The sequence below is a fragment of the Callospermophilus lateralis genome, chromosome 5, assembly GCF_048772815.1.
Source record: "Callospermophilus lateralis isolate mCalLat2 chromosome 5, mCalLat2.hap1, whole genome shotgun sequence".
Taxonomy (NCBI): Eukaryota; Metazoa; Chordata; class Mammalia; order Rodentia; family Sciuridae; genus Callospermophilus; species Callospermophilus lateralis.
Genome location: NC_135309.1, coordinates 140,834,624 through 140,859,154, shown reverse-complemented (window position 1 = coordinate 140,859,154; position 24,531 = coordinate 140,834,624).

The following is a 24,531-nucleotide window of genomic DNA, read 5'->3' as shown; positions in this document are numbered from 1 at the left end:
ATTTGGGAGACAGACAATTCAACTCACAACAGTTCCCCCAGGGTACCCAGTACACTAATGAATCACAGACTACATAGAGTTTATTAAAAATTTCTATTTGGATATTTCCTTACCCCATAATCTAGGAGCAATTGTAATTGCCTTATCTAGGTATCCAATGAGTGGCACATAAGAGAGTCTCAATCTATGCTAGTTAGTCAATCATTACAGATAATTGAGATAAATATTTACTCTTAAATTTAAAACATCCCAAACTAGATTGATCTTACACTTCAAGGCTGACAACATCGCTTTCCTATGAAATTTAACCCACTTTTTGAATATACAATTATTGATAGACTATGCATCAGACACAGATTTTATAAATGTACTGAAAAGTTGCACACTGACAATACAAATCCAATTTGATGTGCTATTATTCTTTCACAAAGCTCATATTCAAAGGAAAGACAAAGGAAGATAAATCAACAAATTTATATAGCTGATGATTGCTCTTTGGATAAATTCAATGATCTGTGTGTAGAGGAAAGCTCAACAGAGAACAAATCTTTTTAAAATGCTCATTTTTGTTCCACCTATTAGTAATGCTACTCCTCTTTCCACAAATTCTCTCCATATGACTTTTCGCCCATGAAATATATACCCACCAATACTAGATTATTCTTCTATCATTTGTAAAGTCTAAAGTATGCTAAAGTCCCTACCACAGTGCTTGGTATATTTTTGGGTATTTATCTCTATTTCTTCCCTGTCCTTACTCTTTCTCTTTATAATAAATCTTTTCTCACTTCATTTGAGAGGTTAATCTTACTTATAGTCAGTTTTGCTAGAATACAAAATTTGTGTTATAAGAAGCAATGTGTTATCGAAAACTATGTTATAGAACCACAAGACTTTAGTGAACTTGCCCAAGAACTTTGTCAATGACACATTAAATAGAAAACAATTATTGTCTGATTTTAATATTAAATGACTAACAAATATATAAACACTACAATGAATGCAGGTGGCCCTTAAACACATGAGTTTGAACTACCGGGTCTACTTCCACATATTTTTTGCTATGGTTGTGACAATTTGAAAAACCTTGAGTAACCAGAGAATATTGAAATTGAGAAAAAGTTAATTGTGCCAAGAATGCATAGAATGTATGTAAACATACATAGTTTATATTATCATTTTCACCTTTTAATGAACACAAGCCTTTTATAAGAAATTAAATTTTATGGAAATTTATACACACAATGCTCACAGACCATACATGGTGCCTCCATGTTGAGAAAGTTGTAAATACATATAATGATATAGCTTTAAACCATAACTGCATAAATTAACCACAGTGCATACTGCACTATTATAATAATTATACTGTTACCCCCTATTGTTATTGTGGTAATTTCAAGTGTTGCCAGTAAATATATGCTTCAAATGTCCTATGACACTCATTGTGTCCCTGAGAGAGGATTCTCTCTCCATTAAATTGTATAGCACAGAAAAAAAAAAAAAAAGAAAAGAAAAGAAAAAGAAAAAAAAACAGGAAAAAGAAAAAAGAAGCAACAAGAAAAAGTTATTTTTCATGGTTCTTGGATAACTTTCACTGTATATACTACAAATAACAAAGAAAATGTTTTTATGCAATCATTGAAGTTGCTGGTCAACAGAGTGTCAGAGACAAGTTTTAACAGAGTCAAATTTTGCATACTAGCTTGGATAGCAAGAGAAGGGATTGAATCTTATAAGCCTTCACCAGCAAGCAACACCACAGTCACTGACCTAGTCACTATCATACCAAGGGAAGAGCAATAGTGGCCATAGCTGACCCCAATCACTATCTCCAAAACCAGCATCTGCAAGACTGCAAAACAGTAAAGGCCTGCTTTTCTCCCAAGCACCATACTCGCAGGGCCACTGACCAGACTTCAAGCCTGGTAACAGTAAGGGCTAGCCCAGGCACCCCTGGGAGCATCTGCTGGCAGGGGTAAGAAAACACAAAGGTTTTGGGAATAATAAAATGTTTCAAGCCAATGTAACTTGATACTTTTATACAACAATGCAGTATTTATCAAAAATAAGTAATTAATACATTGTCACAATCTATATGCTAAGTTGAAAAAAATTTGTTCAAATTCCACAAGATTTTTCACTAGTGGTCTTCTCCTGTTTCAAGATGTGGTCAGGATGTATTCTATTTTCTGCCCATTTCTGGGTCTCTTTTTGTTTCATATATTTGCCATTTTGAAGAGCACTGGTGAGGAAATTTGTAGAATGTCCCACATGTGGGGTTTTCCGATACTTTCTCAGATATCAAAGGAGGGCATGAAGCTTTAGTAAGAACTCTCAAGGTAAAGTGTTTTCTGATTGCATCATTATCAGGGGCATGTGCTAGCAACACAACCTCTACCTGGTGACATTAATCATGATTATTTGTTGAAGGATATGCTGTCTCTGTTCTCCACTGTAGAGTTGTTATGATTCTCTTTCTCTATGATTTGTAAATGAGTCACTCAGTCCAATTCACACTCAAGGAGAGGAGAAATAACCTACTACTCTTGCATAAGGGACTATGACAAAATTTGCATTCCTATGTTAAAATCATGATAGTAATAAATATAATAGATGAGATACTTGGATATATTACTATCCTAAGTCATTGTGTTAATCAGCTTTCTTTCCCTGGGACACAATAATTGAGAAAAACTATAGAGAAGGAAAGATCTATTGGGCTCAAATTTTCAGAAGTTTAAGTCCATGATTAGCTGTCCCCATTCCCATTGCTTTGTCCCTGAGGTGAGATAGAACATGGTGATGGAAAGGTATGAACAATCAAAGGTTTTCAGAAGAGAGAGAGAGAGGAGGGGTCAGGAACAAGATGTGGTCCCCCAGATTATGCCTTCAATGATCTACTCCTTCAGCAAAGGTCTCTTCTCTTACATTTTTGTTTTTTAGGTAAGTAAAATGTATGTAAATTTCAAAATGTTCCTGAATGTGTTATGAGTTCTTTGTTGGGTGAATTAAGTTTTCAGCATCATAACTTTTGCCATCCTGGTATCTAGAATTTTAGGTATGTTGTCATTAACTTCCTTCCTCATCATATCAGAAATCAGTTTCTTCTCTGTCTTGAAAGTTTAAGCAGAATAAAGTAATTTTACCATCATTTTTATTTCCCTTCTCACTCCATTACATGAAGATAACTTCAGAGTTGGCAATTCTACACAGTTACTTGGGAATTTTGAGTCTAAAACAAATATATTTTTTAAAAATTTAAATTTCTCATACAGTTATATATTAATAAATTTGATAATAATTTCTGTTGTTCCTGTATTCAGTTGAAATTTGTTTTTAAGGATGCTTACAGTTTATAGATTTTGGTTGGGGTATGATCACTCCAAACTCAAGATAGTATTCACTATGTTCCATTTTAACCTAGGTTCACATGGTGTCTTCTTAATCTAGTTATGATATATAATTTGAAGAAATGAACTTTTTCTGTATTTCTTCCTTTAAACATATATCACCGATCATATTACTTCATTTTCTATTGCTAATAACATAATAGCACAGAATGGCTAAGGAAAGAGGTTATTTTGGTCCATAAATTCTGCATGCCAAGTTCAACAGCCACATCTAGTGAAGGACTTCTTGCTGGCTAAGCCCTGATGCAATAAAGAACATCACATGACTAAAGACAGAGCGTGTGTGTGTGTGTGTGTGTGTGCGCGCGCGCATGCGTTCATGCTTTCTTGTCTCTTCTTATAAAGTCACTGGTATTCAATAATGAAGGCACCACCCTAATAAACCTATTTCATCCTTAATGGTACCATGGTAAGAGGAACTGGATAAAGGTTATATCCATTACACATGTTTGGAGTCTTTGATAACCTTCAGAGATACTGGGTTATAAATTTGTAGAAGAATAATCTAGATGATGAAATAAATTAAATGAAATTATTTGTTTACCAAACTTGAATTGTTTTTTTTTTATCCATTATCAACCAATTACTTTAAAATAACAATAACTTCCATTGCAACAAGTGCAGAGGAAAGTTCAGCAGGATAAGTCACAGAAGGAAGATATGGAATCTGATATGCAGCACATACGTGCCCTCAGGAAATTCATGGGCCCAAAGTTTCTTGCACATTTTTAATTAGCACTGTAATCAAATCTACTAACTTGATGACTAGTTGGATCAACATGAATTTCATATTTACTTGGGCTTTGCCTTGTGAAAGGAAAGGTGGAAAGTCATGTGCTAAAACTAAGTTTTATTGACCTAAAATAGCAAGGCTTTTGTAATTTTATGTTGTCAAAAGTCCAATTTTGTATCAGAATTTATCTTAGACTCTTAGTCATTGTGAATAGGTAAACATTGTATTTATATGGTTAGATTATTCAACCACTCTCAGAACTGGAAACCATTCTTTCACTTTGAATGTACTCAGAGCTGGAAATGTCTTCAGTAATTCAATAAATGATAAACACAGAAATTCTAAAGAAGATGTACTTTTCTTCAAAACTCGATAGTTCTACAAAGGCTTAGATCTGTTTGTACCAGAAAGGATATAATATATATTTTGTTCTTAAATCCATGCTTCTTGCAGTACTATTCATTATAATCAAAATACAAAAGCAACCTAAATGACAATCAGTGTATGAATGGGTGGACCTAGACAACCTAATTTTAAGTGAAATAAGGCAGGTACAAATAACCAAACACCTTGAAATCTCACTAACCTGTGAAATCTGACTAACTCGATATCCTAGAAGTCGAGAGTAGAATTGTGGTTACCAGAAGTTGGAGTGGCCTTGGGATGGCAATTGGACCAGCAGGTCAAAAGATAAGTATTTACAGTTAGATAGGGATAAAATTTAAGAACACCTATCATAAAGCAAGATGACTCTGGTTATTGATGATATATTGTATCCTTCAAAAGTATAAAGAGAATGAATCTGATGTCTTCTCACCACAAAATGATAATAGTAGGAGGTAATAGATTTCTCAACAGTTTTCACCATTCCAAATATATATATAGTTCCAAAGATCATCTTGTACACAGTAAAAATGTACAATGTATTTGTTGACTTGGGTGGGAGCGAATTTGACAAGTAGATGCACAGGAAAACTTCAAAAATTTGATAAGCTAGCTAGCTCTCTCTTATATGACTTTTTTAAAAAAATTATAGTCCTCTTGACATAGAAGGGTTAGAAGTAACTCCCTTGGTTGTAGAGGGATGATAAAAAATTCACAAGTTTTAAATTGCATGATACTCCGAGTAGCATGATGAAATCTTGTGCTGTCCCTCTTCCATCCCACTCAGAGTATGAATCATCCATTTGTCTGACATGTATGTTATGTCTCATAGAGACTCAGTATGTGAACAGAAATGGAGCAGTAATGCATTCCCTACCAGTAGAATAAAATGTGTACTTTGTCAATTTTTAAAGTTTCTCTCTTAGAATTGGGTTTCATCACAAGAATGAAAAAAAAAACTGGTCCCTTCAATACATAAGCAAAATATATATATAGTTTTATTAATTTGCTCCAGTAGGAAGACCACATCTGGACAGCAGCTGTAACAAGATTCACTACCTAATTAAACTGATGATTATTTACTGTCATTCTTAAAGTCCCATCTGTCTATTGAGTCAATTGAAGTGGATAATTAAATGATGTTGTGTTATCAACCATCACTTTTATGTCTTTCAAGGTTTTAATGTGGACAAATCTCTACAGTTTCAGAACAAATGAGTTATTTGCAGAGTTGTGTGTGTGTGTGTGTGTGTATGTGTGTGTGTGTGTGTGTGTTGGTATTGTTTGTTCATTTGATTTGTTTTTGTTTTGGTCATCAACAACAGTCTTGAGAGGTTTCTTCTTGTTCCAAAACACATTCTAAAATAATCTGTATATTTGTTTAAATTTTATAATATCTTGAGAAATTACAATCTGAAATCATGTGATATACTTGGACGTACTTGGACATTTTGGTCAACATTTTAATTATCAATGAAATCCCATAAGCTCTTATGTTTACTTGCAGACTAAAAATGTCTTTAGATTATAAGAATTTTAATAGCTTATATTTAAATCTGATATTTTCTCAACATATTATTCTTTTTTTCTCATGACCAATGACTTTGATAATTGTCTAGAGTCTGTTGGTAAAAACTAAAACAATCAGTAAAATATATTTGTTGTGTTACTCATGTTCAAAAATCAGCAATTAATTGCTGTACTTTTAATTCTTAAGCAATTTGGTTTATGTACTGGTGATATAATACTATTAAACTGGAAATGGATAAATTTAAATCTTTCATTCCATGTATTTATTTAATCAGATAAATAATATTTTATTCTCCTATGATTCCTTATTGTTTAGTGTTTTCAAAGTTGAGTTTGAAACTGAAAGGAATCTCACTCTTTCCCTCCAATTCTCTTTTCAAATGGTTATAATGGTATCTTCCCCAATTTCTTAGTGAATACACATCTATTTCCAGTGATATTCAATTTTTAAACATTTTTCTTGTTTTTAAGTGAAATTTGGTCCCTTTTTTTTTCTTTTTTTTTTTTTTGTGGGAGAGTTGATATTGGGAATTGAACTCAGGGACACTCTAATACTGAGCCACATCTCCAGCCCTATTTTGCATTTTATTTAGAGACAGGATCTCACTGAATTGCTTGGTTCCTCGCCTTAACTAAGGCTGGCTTTGAATTCCTGATTCTCCTGCCTCAGCATCTGGAGCCACTGGGATTACACGTGTGGGCCACCTATCCTGATGAAGTTTGATCCTTTTCTCAGCTAAAAAAATTTTATTGACTAAGTACAAAGTGCTAAAATCTGTCAAAAGTGTTGAGATGCAAATAGCTTAAAGTTATATTGCTGGAACAGACATAAGAATTTGAAATAAGAAAGGAAAAAAAAAATAAAGGGTACAGATATGAAGTCAAGATTGACAATTAATCTTCACTAGTTTGAGAAAATGTACTGAAGGAAGTGTTACCTGAGTCATGTCTTGAAAAGTAAAGAGGATTTTCTAAAATATGAGGGGCATTCAGCTTGGAAAAAAAGGCAAACACAGAAGTTTATGAAGGGTCTACCATAATTTGAAAGTAAATGTTTAATCAACAAATAATAACAATTTATTTAGAGTCAAACATTTTAATATCTGAAAAAAAAATTCATGACATATAAATCCATATTTACTAAAACATTTTTTGTTTTTATATGTATTTCATCTCCATTTGTAACAAACATGAAGAATCCTTATATAAACACTCTGGTATGATTTTTCCAATACTTTGGACACTACAAGTTATAGGTCAGACATTCATTATCTTTGTAATGTGTCTTTTATATTGCAATCACTTAAGTCACTCAGTAAAATCAGGCATTTCCTTTTATTAACTTGACCTACTCATTTATTGAGTTGAATGGCCAATCTGGGAACCTAGAAGAAAACGAATTCATGTTATTTTCATTAAAAAAATATAATTAATTATCAGGGAAATGTAAAAATTTAAGAATAAAAGACAGGAAGCAAAGAAATAACAGCAGCTATGGGACATACAATCATTACTTAAATCTTCCAACAGAGGAATGAAAAATTGACTTTTGTGAAGCATATTTGTATTGTTTTCCTAAAGTGATTTATTTATTTACCTTTAAGAATTGTAAGGAAAATAGAAGGAGACACAGAGGCCAGATGCAGAGGCAGGAAAGGGAAAGAGTGGATGTGCCTCCAAGCAGCCTTGGTTATTTATATCAGAAGATACATAGGTCATTAGTACCATGACTACGTTATTATTTACTATCCTTTAATCCAAGGTGCTAGATAACATAGAGCTCTTTTCTCCGAGGATATTACCATAGAAACTAGATACTGCACCTGTATAGTTGCCTTACTAGCTTCCAGGAGAAATTGGTGGGCATTCCAAGCATGGGAAACAGAGTGCCTGTTACCCCCAGGGATTTTGCTCACCAGAGGAACGCTTCCCTGTACATTTCCACAGTCAGAATACCTACAAAGAATGCTCAATCTCTAGGTAAATAAAGTAGGAGGAGAAGATAATCTTGTGAGTCAAGTTACAAAACATTGGTTTTTTTTTTTCCTCACTAGCACCAGAAATAAGCATGCAGCAAACAAACAAACAAAAATTAACCACAGGATGTGTGGCTTCCTAAAGATTTATCTTATTCAATCTTGTGTAATCTAAAAAAATATAGAAAAGACAAAAAAAAAAAAAAAAGGAGGGGGAAGAAAGCTCTGAAATTGTTGAAGAAACAAACAAGGATCTCAGATTACCTTTAGATTGACCTAGTATTTCAGGTTTTCCTTTCAAAATCCTTCAAAATTTTATATTGTTCTCTAGAAATTATAGGTGAGTATTTATGAACATTTTCAAGCAAACTTCTTTGCATTTTCTCAAATTTAACAGAAGGTTAATCAATCTTTTAGGATGTAGTCTTTCCTTGAAGAACTAGAGCTAAAATTAAATGTATATAATAATTATTAATAATTATTGCATATAAATATTATGCAAAACATATTTGTCTTGTAGTGATTCAAAAATATACAGTAATTAATTTGAATTAAATATGAGAGTAAAACCATGGTTAAAATGACACAAATTTTTAAAAGAACTCTATATGTATACATATAAATTTGTGTAATTCAAATTTAATTCTATTATTTTAATTGTATTTATAAATTACATTGAATCTCCTCTCCTATTATTATATTAATTTTATATTATTAACATTGTGTTCTAGTAATAATTGCAAATTTTCTATGACCCTATGACTCAAACATATTAGTTACTTAATATTTATGAACATTTTAATAAAATGTGTGGCTATTGAGTAGAGTAGATGTAATTAAACTTCTTCTGGAACAAAATGTAATTAAAATTTTTAACATCCTCAATGTCCTTAAAACAATGACTATAACAATATAATTAATAAAATAGATTTTCACACTCATATGAAAATAAAACACTTCAAAATCTAGCATAAATGGTATCCATCTTGAACTTCACAGATTTTAATAATAATTGCGAACATATTGTAGTGCAAAATGATAATCATTTTCTGACCACTGTTTTTGCTTTATTTTACTAGAATATTTATAATATAGATTTTGAGCACCCCTTTACCCAGAGAAAAATGCAGCATAAATAGAAAATTATAATTTATTTTTTTTCAAATTTTAGACATTATGTTAAGTAAGAAACAAAATTATTTTATTTAGGGGTAAGTTTTTTAAAGAAAAAAGCAAAATGCCTACTAAATACAGCATGTATAGTTACCAATAATATTTTTTGATTTTCTTTGTTCACTGAAATTCTTCTTTTAGATTTATTTAGATATAGAGTTCTACTATATAATTATACTTGCATGTGAAACATTAAGGGAAACATTAATGAGGAAATAATGTGAAAATGTTTCAAATTTTTTTTTCACTTACAAAGTACAGATTTTCTAAATAACTTTTCTTTTAAGAATATCAAATTCTTTGTTTCCCTTCAATTCTGTGCTCTTTGACATTGATAGTTTTTATACTATGGTTTGTATGGGAAATCAAAGTGTCATAACATTTTAGAGGTGGGGACCTGAAGGATATTCCTTAATTACTGGTTTCCTGGTATAATTTATTTGCAGAACAAGTTGCTATAAAAACCCATTTCTGACTTCAGAGTCTCTCTGGAATCTTATTGCAACATGTAGTTTATTTTTCACATACCCAGCTCAACTGAGATAATACTCCCAAGGTCTGAATAGAGTTCAGCATCATATCTTTGAACTTCCAAAACAATGTCCTCTTTTCTTTATAAAGTTACCCGACTCAGATATTTTGTTATAATGAAGAAAATCTAAATAATGCAGAAGGTTACTCTTTTTCTTTTAAAAAAATGATTCTAAGATGGTTTTGACATTGTTTTCCCAATATTTTTTATATCTGTTGCTCATGTTTTAAAATTTGCCTTGTTTGAACTTATTAAATAGTTAAAATAAACAGCTTGCATAATAGTATCATGATATTCTTTATTCATATTATACTTAGGCTATTTTTGTTCAAAATCTCACATGCTTCAGGTAGCTAATCATGCTAATAAAAATACTAACAAGTTTCACATGGCCAATAGTCATTGTAATACACCACTAAACTTAAGAAGAATTATGCTGTATAAACATAAATTCATGGAAAAGATCTGCATCATCCAAATGAGTAAATACTTGAAATTGAAGAAACCTACAATACATAGTAATAATTTATTTGTATTTTTGTAGCTCCTTCATTTTCCTTTGTCTAAATTCCATATGTCTTTAGTAATTTAAAAGGTTAATATATTGTAGCTGCTGGGGTGCAGGTCATTGACAGAGCATCTTCCTAGAAAGCAAGAAGCTAAGGGTCCAATCCCCACTAGCAATGCAACAAAATAAATTGATACATTTATGAATGTGAGATATTGGTATATATTGATATATAAGTAAAATATATTTTAATTAAATAAGTAGGAAATGCTGTCTACTTGTCCCTTTTTGTCCAATTTCATTTTAGAGTCTATGTGTAAGTATATTTAACAACATAAGTGTACATATTTTTCCTGTGATCTTTTTCAATTTTTTCATGAACTTAAATGATCTTTGAACTTTTTTTAAATGCCTGGCTACAGTTTGGTCTCATATAAAAAGGCTTTGAGAGCTGTTCTACAAGAACTCTCAATATAATATGGCAATTAAAATCTAGTGCTGGACTTCCTGGCATCCAAAGTATACAGGTCATCTGAGGTTATTTAACATAAATTTTATTAACAATAAAATGGAAAAAAAATGTATACATACTTCATAGAGTTGCTGGGAAGATTGCAGTTTCATCTACAAATATAGTAAGCATTTTGTTAATGTTTGTGTTCACATTATGATTACTTTAAAAATGAATGTGTTCTAATAATTCCTGATAATAATGTGGAATGATTAGCACAGACTATAAAACATTACTGGGTGGGTTCAATTTCACAAAGGGCAGTATTAAAGGAATGCGATTATCTGTACATGTTTTTGGGGTAACCAGATGATAAATGGTAAGGGTGTTGTTAGCATTTGCTGGTTAATGAATTTATTCTGGAGTCTATAAAGAAGACAGCTGTGAAAACTGAACACATCAATACACTAACTTTTCTTAAATCCCATCCCTTCATCAGCAGTAGTTCCATATCTTCTTTCTTGTGAACCATATCTTCTTTCTTGATACACATCTGCCTGGGTTTATCATGAGTCGTATTATTTCCTTACAAATTATGTTTTGTCCTTATCAATTTCACCTTTTTCCAGTAAATATACGTATTCTTTAATATGCATGTATGCCACTATTTCTTTTTTCTACCAACTCTATCAAATAAATGCAATAGTCTTTCCATGGATCCAACTGTTATTTTATAGAAACAAAAACCAACTGGCTATGTGGTGCTCAGGTGGCTTTTTAGTGACTAGGGTGGCTGTGCTTGCTTACACAAAACAAGTAACTCAAGGTGAAATTGCTGAGGGGATTGGCATATTAGAGAAGGTAGTCACTGAATAATTATGCTAATGTAGCTGCTCCGAAGACATTATTGCTCACTGCTGTCAACAATATTTCAGATAATATTGATGACATGGAGTTATAGAATCAAGCAAGTTCACTCAATATCTGCAGGGAACTGATGTCAAGATCCCACCCCACACCCCCAGCTGCCAAAATGTGCATGTGCATGTTCTTGTCCCTTGTATAAAATGGCATTGTATTTGCGTATAACCTGCACATCTCCTCCCATATGTTTTAAATCATCTCCCCATTATTTGCACTACTAATATAATACAAATGTTATGTAAATACTTGTTATGGTGTATCATTTAGATAATAATGAAAAGTAAAAAGTGTGCATGCTCAGTATAAAAATATTATTATTATTATTATTATTATTATTTGTATTTGTATTTGTATTTTTACCCTGCAGTGCCTTAAATCTACAGGGACAGAATGTACAGAAGAGGGTGGGCCAACTGTATAATATTAATGGTATTAAGAGATGATCATTGATGGGAGAAGTTTAATGTGAAAAAATGGCTTTATTGACATGGATTCATGTTCTTTCATAACTCAGCCAATACCATATAAATTAATTGCCAAAAATGTTTAAAATATTTTGTTGCTCAACTGCTGTTTACAAAATATTTTATGAAGAGTAAATGGGCTGAACTTATAGATGTTCTGTCTCCTCTTTAAAAATGATTTCATAGCCAGTAATATTTTTCACTCCTGTCCGCTCATTATGAAGACAGTTTTTTTTTCATTACTCAAGAGTCATCATTACTTCTGCTTAACCCAAATTCGATAATGAGACATTTAATCCTGAGTAAGCTTCAGTCAGATGTGCAGAAGGAGAATACATTGGTGTTCTAAGTGGGGTGAGGCAGAGTGGAAAATGTGCAAGTGGCAAGTCCCCTCTGTGTGGCCTGGAGGTTACTTCACAGACAATGAATTTTCCAAGTAGGAAAAAAAAAAAAACCAGGTAGCAAATTATTGACATGATTTTTAAGAGAGATTTGTTTTTTTCTCATCCTTTCCTAGACCTAAAGGTTTAGTTTATAAGTTTACATAAAATAAGCTTTTTAAGAAAAATATTTTTAGTGATAGATCCACGCAATATCTTTATTTTATTTATTTATTTTTATGTGGCACATGCATGTGAGGCAAGTGCTCTACCACTGAGCTACAACCCCCACCCCCCCAAAAAAAAGGCCTTAATGACATGTCAGATTGTATCCTTGTGTTGTATATAACTAAAAAGAATAAATTAAAAACAAGAAACAAAAAACATGGGAACATTCACAAGTGAGGATCCAAAGAAACTGGAAGCCTATGTTAATTATACCAAGTTTGGTATTAAGGATAGTTGTAGATAAGCATGGAAGGGCTAAATGAGTATGCTCTAGAGGTAATAAATTGGAAGTGGGAGATAGGCTAGCTGTAGTTTTCAGGGCCTTCTTTGGGTTCTCATGCCCTCCTTTCCTCTGGGTGTGCATACTCAGTACAGAAGTATTATTATTATTACGACCTGCTTTATAGGAAATTTAGAGAATTCTTTTTTCTAGGTCTTATTACGTTTGTCCCGGGGCAAGGTATATGCAGAAGGAAAGATTGACCTTCTTGGTTTGGTTCTGTTCTCAAGTGTTGGGGTGCACAGTATTGGGGTAACATTACTTTTACCCTGTGCTGTTTCAAACAATATAGATGCAGTTTTTATAGAAAGAATCTGTTGTTGAAGTGTTCAAAAGCATAGATTTGTTTAAAGTGCAACACACACACACACACACACACACACACACACACACACTTAGCACTGAGTATCTGTAGGGAATTGGTTGCACAGTTCCCTGTGGATAACAAAATCAAGTCCTTTATGTGGGATAGTGCTTACATATTACCTACACATATCCTCCCATGAACTTTGAATCATCTCTAGATTACTTATAATACTAATACAATGTTCATGCTACATAAATCATTGTTACACTGTATTTTTGTATGAATCAGTGACAAGAAAAATTTACACATATATTTTGTTCAGGTTCAACTTATTTTTTTCAGAATATTTTTGATCTTTGTTTGAATTCATGGATATAGAGCCTCTAGATGTGTAAAGCAAGTTATATATTCACCACAGATACGTATACAATTGTGCTATGGTATGTGTTTCTTTGAGGGGAGTAAGAACTATTAGAGGAGATGTTTTTACTGTTTGTTATGATTTGAATGTTTGTCTCTCCAAAACATGTTGACATTCAGTCCCTAAAAATAAAGAAAGAATTTGGAGGTAAGGCCTCATGTGAAGTATGTAGGTCATGAAAACTCACTCTTGTAAAGGGCTATTACCATTGCCAACAGTTCTTTTAAAAGTAGATACACTTCGCTCTTGTATACTTTACTATCTGAAAATGTAGTACAAAAGCCATTGCCAGATGAAGGGCCCCTGATCTTGGACTTCCCAGATTCTAGAACTGTAAGAAAGTAAATTTCTGTTCTTTATGAATGACCCAGTCTCAGGAGTTTGGTTACAGCAGCACATAATGAATTGAGACAGCAGTAGAAACAGTGGTTTCTCAAACATTTGTTCTCATATCAACCCTGTGAAAAATGACAATACATTTTTATTTTCTAGTAGTGTGTTATAAAGAAATGTCCATAAACCATATTACCATTGTTTCATTCTTTGTAATATATTAAATTTATTGAACTTTTAGAAGGTCATGTGAAGTCAGATTTAATGATTTCCTGTGTTATCCAAAAAGGATCTAGGTGCAGGAATTTCAGGACACATTGGCTTCTTATTTGCATTTTAATTTTTTCTCTTAAAATTCCATGAAGTCTGTGCTCATTACTGAGCAATATCATTGCTCAAAAGAAGTCTCTGTATTTGAAGGAGAAAACCATTATGCAAAAGATGTCCTAACATTTCTACATAATTCATCTCTGCACCAGGGTCACTAGATCACCTGTTTTGGATAAGGTCCACCAGAACAAAATAATATGAGATAGTCTCTTGCAGTTTGCATTAATAGTATCTGGCCTACATACCTAGAGGTTACTGGTGTTTTGAGCAGTAGTTAATAGCTATCCGTAGAATGCTTATTTAATTTTTCAATTTTAATGCCTAGATAATGCTGGAAGCAATATAGATATATAAACAACTTGTTCTTGGCCTCAAGAGGTGTTATTATTGCTTAGGATGAGCAATTATTCAAGATATCCTCCGGGGATGTGGGATGTGACAGACGACACATTGGCACTATTTAGAAGCAGTCTGCCAGATGGTCAGAACCTGCAGAGGTGGAATGAGGACAGTATAAAGGGATCTGGGGCAAAACAGTTTTTCTTCAGCAATCTGGTAGCAGCAGCATTTTCCCCCCAAAGTTGGGGAAAAAAAAAAAAAAAAATATATATATATATATATATATATATATATATATATATATATATAAATACAAACTCCAAATTTACATGAAAATTAGTTAAATGTGAGTAGAAGTTAGGCCTGTTTCATGACTCATCCCCTTCACAATATCGTCATCTTCAATGACCTGATAAATTGACTGTGTTTATTTCATCATAAGACAACATACAAGTTACAGTAAAATTTTATAGATTCTATTAAAAAGCAAACTGTTTCCCTTCATTCCCGGGCAGAAAAGAGCTGGTAGTATTCTGGCCACAGTTCAAGCAGTTCTTTACACTGCCGAGTTTCAGAAATACAATTTATCTCTTCCAGTCTCCATACTCTCTGCTGCTTGTGGTGCCCAAGACCTCCACTTCTTTCTTCAACCAGGATGTCTGTCATGAGTGGATGAGGATATATGGGGAAGCGGATGGACCTGTAATGGGTGGTAAAGGGAAGGAAGGCAGCACTCAGTCACTTCCATATTTCACTATTATATTAGGAGCATTATATAGTGGAGACAATTCAAGGACAATACCAGAGACCACCTACCCCAGAAAGCATGGGAAGTTCAGTTGAAACTTAATATTTATAACATTTCAAATGTATTTCATTTGCTGAAAGGCTCAACATGTTTAATTTAAATACAACAAAATATATGCTGTCTTGCTTGCTATACCTTGTAGTAAGTCTCGAAATCATATATTAAAGTGTCTCCCAAAATTCAAATTATTTTTCAAAATAGCTTTGTTTATTCTAGACCATTTACATTTTCAATAAATTATGCATGATTTTGTCAAAATTATGAAATTTCTTGCTAAGATTTTCATTGGACTTGCAAAAATGCATAGTCTTCCAACTTATCAACTTACTTCAATAATCCATTGACAATTCTTTAAAAAAATTTCTAGTTAAAATTAACAGAATAGATGTTTTGTCAAATTTTTTACTACATATTATGTTTATGATACTATTGCCAATGTTTTAATTTTAATTCTATATTCTATATTTGGCTACTGGTATCAAACATGCAATTACTTTTTATACATAAACATTTTATTTGGGGAACTTGCCAAGAACATTTATTTATTATATTGTATAATTTTAGATTTCTCTCGGTTTCTTTTTGTAGATTATTATATGATTTAGGAATAGTTAGTTTTTGAGTAGGAATTCTTCCTTATTCTAAATTTTAAAGTGTTCTACCTTTTACCATTAAACATGATATTAGCTGTAGGTTCTTCAAAGAGGACTTTTATTATATGGAAAAGTGTTTATTATATTCCCAATTGAATGAGTTTTTAAACAAAAATTGTAAATGCTTGCTTTGCACCTATTGAAATGAAGTTGAGTTATTTTTTTATTTATTCAATTAGTGTGTTCAATCACATTGGTTTTTAAATATTGAAATATTATTTCATTGCACATAAATTCAACTTAATTATATATTATTATTCACACAATGATATTATGTTTTTGAGGGTTTTTTAATTTGTATTTGTGTTCAAGACATATCTTTGTCTACAATTTTTTTTTTTTTTTTTTTTTTTTTTTTTTTACTTTACTGTTGTATTAGAGTTGTCTGGAAATATATTAGAGATCACCATCTCATTTGCCCTTCCAGTAGATCTTGGAGGGGCTTCCTTTAGCCCACCTCTGATCACATGCACTTCATATTTCTCTAGAGCCTGATCCACTTCCTTTTAGGCTTCCTTTCTGTAACTCTCCACAGGAAGTAAATCCTCTAGACCAGCTTGTGGTACCTGTGGATCATTCCTTGATGGTGGATATTTAGCACATTTTTGCAATGCATTGAGAATGCATCCCAAACTCCCTTGAACCTCTCTGTTTGGCTTCCTTCCTGGGTAGATGGATACTTACAGAATTGTGCTGATGCCACACTTCCTAGGGCTCCACCATCCATCATGTTCAGAGGTAGCAGGCTATAAGCAGTTCAAAAGGGCCCTCTGACTATTCCCCTGGGGGACAGCTTCTCTTCAACCCCTAGATGGATACCCTTGCCAGAGAGTGAGGCAGCCAGCCAATGGATCTATTGGCTGAATTTTGTAATTGTCCAGCATCCCTGAGTCAGCTCAGGGACAGATGATCAACTGAGAAGTCAGATGCAGCAGGAGAGTGATTTGTGGATACCTGCAGACCCATGGTGCTTAGAGAAGCAGTCTGCTGCACACTTACGCATTCTGTAACATCTACATCAGATGAAGAATATGCTGGCCTCAAAAATAAGTTGATAAGTATTCCCTCTTCATTTGTAACTGATTTGGAAAACCTCTTAATTTGTGTTTTTTTGTGTGTAATTTGTTTGTGTGTAAAATTCAGATGTTTCTGTTTTTGTTCATTGTTTTTCAAGTTACTTTAAATCATTTGTCAAATTTTATAAGACTTTCTATTGAAATTAAGTTATGTTTTATTAAGTTAGTTGTTTATACATTTCCATTATTTTTATTTTTTAATGCCTTTAGAATTTATAATGATGTGCCTCATTCATTCTTGTTATTGGCACAGTGTTTATGCATGTATGTGTGCTTTTGTGTGTTTATTTCTCTATCTAACGAGCTTATAAATTTGTAAGGAGTTAGCAAGTTTAGTAACTCTTTCATATAACTAGTTTTGCCCTTTCCTGTTTTTCCTTTTTTATTGTTTTCCTCACTTCTGTTGCATTTAACTTCTGCTGATTATTATGTTTTCCCATGCTTTTACTATAAATTAAATTACTCTTTTAAATTTTTGTCAATGCACAGACAACTATCACTACTTTAAACATTTACTTTTCACAATATAAGAATTTGTGGTAAGAATTCCCTAAAAGTAATGTCTTATAAATTCATATAAGTTACATATTTATTATTAAATTTGGATTATTTTCTGATTTCTGTGCTTTTTATTTTGCATGCTTTGTTTATATAGATGTATGATGTTTAATTCCAAATATTTGCTGATTAATTGTACATATTTATTAATGTGCTACTTAACTAAGTTGTGATCAGAGAAGAGACACATTTCAATGCTTTGCAATTTAATAAGTTTGTTATTTGCTCAGCATTTGATCTATCAATGAATGCCATTCTGTACTAGGGAAAAAAATTATATTCTAGAACAGTTTCTTATAGTTCTATAAAAACCAGTTCTGCTTTATAGTTGATAGTTTTCACATCAACTATCTTCTTACTAATATTCATTTGTCATCAGTTTTACCAATTCCTGAAAGAGATGCATCAAAATTTTGTGATCATGTTTATCTTTATCTTAATTCTGTCCATTTTATTTTCAGAAAAATTGAAGCACTCTTAATAGTGTATTTAACTCTCTGGGAATTTGTGAAAATGGAAGGAAAAACACATGTTCACATTGTCTTATAAAATGTTGTCCTATAATTCAAAGTGCTTCCAGATTTATTGAATCTTTTAGATGTATTTCAGATGCACATACACAGGGTTTATTAAAAACATATTTGGTGCTGTGTGTACTTTGAAATTCCTACTGGAATTTTTTTTCATACCCATTGAATCTTTAGTGATTAATTACTGATTGTCTTGATCATTGCAAAGTGTATCCTTTAAAATATTTCATCAAAGACAATTGTCTAGCTTTTACAACTACTTTAAACTCATGGAAATAATTTTGCCTTAGGACATAACTTGTAATAATCAATTTCAACTCTGTCACTTTCTGTGTGCATTAATGTGACATCATTAACTCAGATTCCTGGACTATAAATCAGGCTTGGTGAGGGAATAGAATGAGTGGATACATATAAATAAATTTTGAAATAGCTGCTACATATTAGGATACCACATATTACTTAATGCAATAGTCAATTTCTTTATAAATTTAATTATTATCATTTTTAAAAATTTTACTCAAGCTAGATTGATAAAATGTAGAGTTAAATTGATAGATACAAGTCAAAATGTATTAGTTCTAGAACTTTCTTATTTAAATTTATTGATTATTTAGCTAATACATGGTATTTTAGTAATATTTTTAACTGTTGTGATTAAAAGATCTCACAGAACAATTGCAGAGGATGAAAAGTTTATTTGAGGGTGTATGGTTTCAGAGGTCCCAGTCCATAGAAAGCCAACTTCACTCCTCAGGACTCAAGGTAAGGTAGAACATCATGGCAGAAGAATGCATCAGAGGAAAGCAACTCACAAGATGAGCAAGAAGCAGCCACACTCTACCCAGCTTCAGTTACCACTCACTAATCTCATTCACTGATTGGGTTAAGGCTCTCATAACTCAATCATGCCTTCTCCAAACTTTCTTGCATTGTCTCACATATGAGCTTTGTGGGGAAACATCACATCCAAACCATAACACATGGGAAAAGTCAATATTTGATCTACTATAATCCCCTTTATCCATGGGGCATATGTACCTAGACACCCAGTGAATTTTAAAAATGTGGATATTTCAGAACCATATATAACATGTTTTTTTTCACATATACATACATATGATAAAATTTAATTTGTAAATTAGGCACAGTAAGAGATTAGCAACCATAATAATGAAATAGAACAATTATAACAAAGTATTATAATACAACTTATTTAAAGTTTATTACTTGTATATTTCTGGAATTTTACATTTAATATTCCCAGATCATGTTGACTACTGATAAATCAAACCACTTAAAGTGAAAGTGTAAGAAAAGAAGACTACTGTACCCTGCAGAAAAAAACACCTTTCATCTGCCTACAGTGGACTGGTTTACAATACTAATGTCTGATAAAAGAAAAATACAATCCCTCATCTACTTTATTCAAATCTTATCCTTGTAAGAGCAAATAAATGAAATTATAATTTCCAGATATAATGACAAAGCCAAATATATGTGAAATTAGTTATCTTAGAGTCTTTTCAGCATAATTTTTCTCTCTGTCAATTTTATTTTAATCATGTTAATCTCAAATAAAAATAGGGACAAAAAGAAAAGTAGAAACCAGTAAAAGGTTGACTTTTGAAGAGGTATTTAAAAACTCCAAACTCAGAAGAAGTCTTAAGAAATACAGTGTTTACTGTCTTTATACACATTCCATAAAGAAATTATGGAAATAACTTCAAGGAAATCAAATTTCAAAATCTTAACTCTGTTTGAAAAATCATGTAGAGTGAATTCAAGCTTCAAGTAAGTAGAATGAATAGAGCAAGGAAAAGATGTTCTGTGTAGTGTGGGCTATAAACATTCTGTCCATGTCATTGTAAGATTATTGACAAAATTCTTCCAGGAAACATATGGTTGACTGAGTTATAACAATGTTAAATACCACCTGTATTTCTAATTAGAATGCCTCAATTTAGTTAACCCTAAATATCAAAATCAGACTCATTACTCTTTACCAGGGCTAAGTTAATCACAAAATAATGACTAATATCAAGATGTCAAATCCACTTAGAATTACTGAGGCTAATTGTACAAAAAAAAAAAAATGAACTGGATATATTTATCATAGTCCACTAAAGCACAACTAGGTACAGATCACTATTTTTTTTTTCCAACAACACACCTCCTGTTTGAGGCCCAATGCCAGAACCTCATTGGCATATCACATTTTTAATTAGTGTAGAAACAATTGACTGAATGGAGCAGGAATCTTCACTGTTCAAAAACCAGTGAAGTCAGAAGACCAATGAGCAAAAAACTATGAAGAAAATTACCAAATATAATATCATATTTGGAAAAAGTGATTTTTTTTCCTTTACCTAGAAACAGTTCATTGCATCCAGGGTAGAGAGTAATTCAATGAATGGCCTTTACTGCACCAAACAATGCTGAGACATAGTTCAGATTACGTTCACTGACTTTTGCATATGAGAATCACATAATAATACTAAAACAACAATGCTGGTGGTCTATTCCAAAACAGTCAGGTTATTTGCACCTGGATGTGTTCTGGGTATAATGATTTTTAAGAGCTCTTGAATTGATGTTTTGAAAATGTAGTAGGTGAGGAAATCAGATTTCCTCAGATGAAGAAAGGGCTCATTCCTTCCATGCAAGTATCTCAAACTCTTGATGCTAGAGAGCAGTAGAAAGTATATGAAGATGAAGTTAAGAAAGAAAAAAATGGAGGGATTTGATCCATTTGGAAGGTGATATGTGTAAAGGAAGCTAAGCAGAAAAAATGGCAGAAGCAGCATTGATTAAGTTGGACTTCCTCATCAAGGTGTTGGGATTTTATTTGAAGAGAAAGACAAGATAAGTTATTTATCTAGGATTTTTAAAATATTTTAAAACAGAGAAAATTATAATGTGAATTATAAATAAGAAACAGATGGTAAGAAATGGATATATATACACATTTGTATTTATGTTTTGTTAAATTATAGAATTAGATTTATTTTATTAGAAAAATATAAGTGGCATCTGATTTCAATGAATGAACATATTAATACTAACTACAGTATGTTAATAGACTGAATTTGCCTAGCATAGGGATGCATGTTTTATTTTTTTTAATTGCCTTTGTTTATTCCCCAAATCTGGAGAGGTAGATTTCAATGATAAAATTATATCCAATAAATATTAAGTGGTTACTTTGCTCCAGGGTCTATGAAAACTCTTTACATACATATATTTGTTTCATTCTTATTAAAGCCATTGTACTCATTCATTACTTTATTATATGAATTTTAAATGTGAATTTCAGGGCTGGGAATGTGCCTCATTGGACAAAGTTTACCTAGCATGCATGAGAATTAGATGAGGATTCAAGTCCCAGTCCCAGTAAAAATAAAATAAAATATCAATTTTTGAATCAAGGAAAATAATGAAGTTCACCATGTCTCCAAGATAATAAATGTGCAGTTTCAGTATTTATTAATACAAAGTTCCAGATACTAAATTCTATCTTTTTTACTTTAAAAAATTTCTTCTAGTTAGGTAAAGTAGAGGGAGAACAATACAGAAGGAAGAGGAGAGGGTTGGTGTATTAGTTTTTGATGTTGTCCAGCAAATCAGCACACTTAATGACTTAAACAACACAAATGTATTATTCGCCTGTTGACATGATTCAGCAATCAAGACACCAAGTGCAGGGTTGGATCTTATATAGCTAAATATGAAGGTGTGCCCAGTTCCCAACTGGGAGCCCATCTCTGCTCCAAGAGACTTGCAACTGTACTTTTCTAGAGACCTTTTAGCATTAAAAGCCAAAAATATGCATCAAATCTCTTTCATTACTATTGCTGCTGCACCTCCACTTCCATTTTTGCCTTTCCTCTCCTTGTACCAGAGATATCTCTTTTATTGTTGGGTTGTGAGGTGTCCCCTAAAAGCTCATGTGTGAGACAATGCAAGGGGAAATAATTTGGTAACATCCTTAACCTAATCAACAAATCAAAATCCCCCTGATGGGATTAACTGAGTGGTGACTGGAGGCAAGTGGTGTGTGGCTGGAGGAAGTGGTTCATTGGCAGCATAGCTTTTGGGGGTATGTATTTTGTATCTGGAGAGAGGAGTCTCTCACTCTGACCTTCTTGATCATTATGTAAGCTTCTTCTCTCTGCTGCAGTCTTCCAGTTTTATACCCTGCCTCACCTCAAGCCCCGGGAATGGAGCCAGCCATTTATGGACTGAGACCTCTGAAACCATGAGCTCCTAAATAAACCTTTCTTTCTCTACAGTTGTTCTAGTCATGTCTTTCAGTTTCTTTGCATCAGCCAAAAAGCTGACTAAAGTCATCCCCGATCTTATGGCTCAGGTTATTAGTAAAAGTAAAACTAGGTAACCTTCACATTAAAAGTAATTGACTTTAGTTATATCTGCAAGATCCTTGCATAATGGTACTTAAATTAGTGTTTGAGTATCTGGGTGATGGTAATTGTGTAGGATGGTAATCATATTTATAAGTATTCTTACCATAAATTCATAAAATTTTATTCATACCCTCCACATATTTAACATTCATCATCATCATCTGGTCAGTGGTATCAACTATTGGTGTAAAGTAGATATAGATGTTAATAACCATGAGTCACACATTCAAAGTAGCTACAATAGTGAATATTAAGTGTTGTCATTTTATCAAGAAATGTTAAATAATTTTATTAGTGAATATGCTAATGAGATTGACTTTTCATAATAGAATATATACAGATATCAGAATATCACATTGAAAACTATAAATGTATATAATTATTATTTGTTCATTAAAGATAAAATATGTGTTAAAATTGTAGAAGGAATATATTAAGATAGTCAAAACAGAAGTAGGTCTATGCCAATCCCAGGAGCACTAATTTCAGGTAGGGGCAATGGGGTTGGGCAAAAAGGAAAAGAAAGATTGAAAAGAAAAAAAAAAAAAGGTGCTCAAGAAGGGCATGTTTATCTTTTCCCTGGAAACTAAGGTGAAGAACATTTCAAAAGGGCATGTCAATTTCTGGAGATGCTGTAAACAGATTAAATAATGTTTCATAAGCAAATGTTGTTTTCTATTAGTTAACCCTGTCATAGCTAGTTAAAATTCTTCATGAAGTACAAAAATGCATATCCCAAATTCATGGAATGTAATTATGACAGGATTTAAAGGGGAGTCATTTGGGGAAAACTTGAGTGATAAAACAGAAAATCTTAGGCTATTTTGGAAGACCATTGAGGATCAAGAAAAATATTCTTCTCTTATTTTTAAATTGTAATATAAAATATAGAAATGTGTGTTGTGGAATGTTGAAGTTAACAGAAAAAGAGATTCAGAACATTGAAAAGAAAGGAAGCTAATGATAGAAGAATTTCTTAGGAGCAGGAAGCCGCGACAGCCGCCCAGCCAGACCGGAGCAGGAAGCCGCGACAGCCTACATCATGGGAACAAATTTTTACTCCTCACACTTCAGATAGAGCCCTAATATCCAGAGTATACAAAGAACTCAAAAAATTAAACAATAAGAAAACAAATAACCCAATCAACAAATGGGCCAAAGACCTGAACAGACACTTCTCAGAGGAGGACATACAATCAATCAACAAGTACATGAAAAAATGCTCACCATCTCTAGCAGTCAGAGAAATGCAAATCAAAACCACCCTAAGATACCATCTCACTCCAGTAAGATTGGCAGCCATTATGAAGTCGAACAATAACAAGTGCTGGCGAGGATGTGGGGAAAAGGGTACTCTTATACATTGCTGGTGGGACTGCAAAATGGTGAGGCCAATATGGAAAGCAGTATGGAGATTCCTGGGAAAGCTGGGAATGGAACCACCATTTGACCCAGCTATTGCCCTTCTCGGACTATTCCCTGAAGACCTCAAAAGAGCGTACTACAGGGATACTGCCACATCGATGTTCATAGCAGCACAATTCACAATAGCTAGACTGTGGAACCAACCCCGATGGCCCTCAATAGATGAATGGATAAAAAAATGTGGCATTTATACACAATGGAGTACTATGCAGCACTAAGAAATGACAAAATCATGGAATTTGCAGGGAAATGGATGGCACTAGAGCAGATTATGTTAAGTGAAGCTAGCCAATCCCTAAAAAACAAATGCCAAATGTCTTCTTTGATATAATGAGAGCAACCAAGAACAGA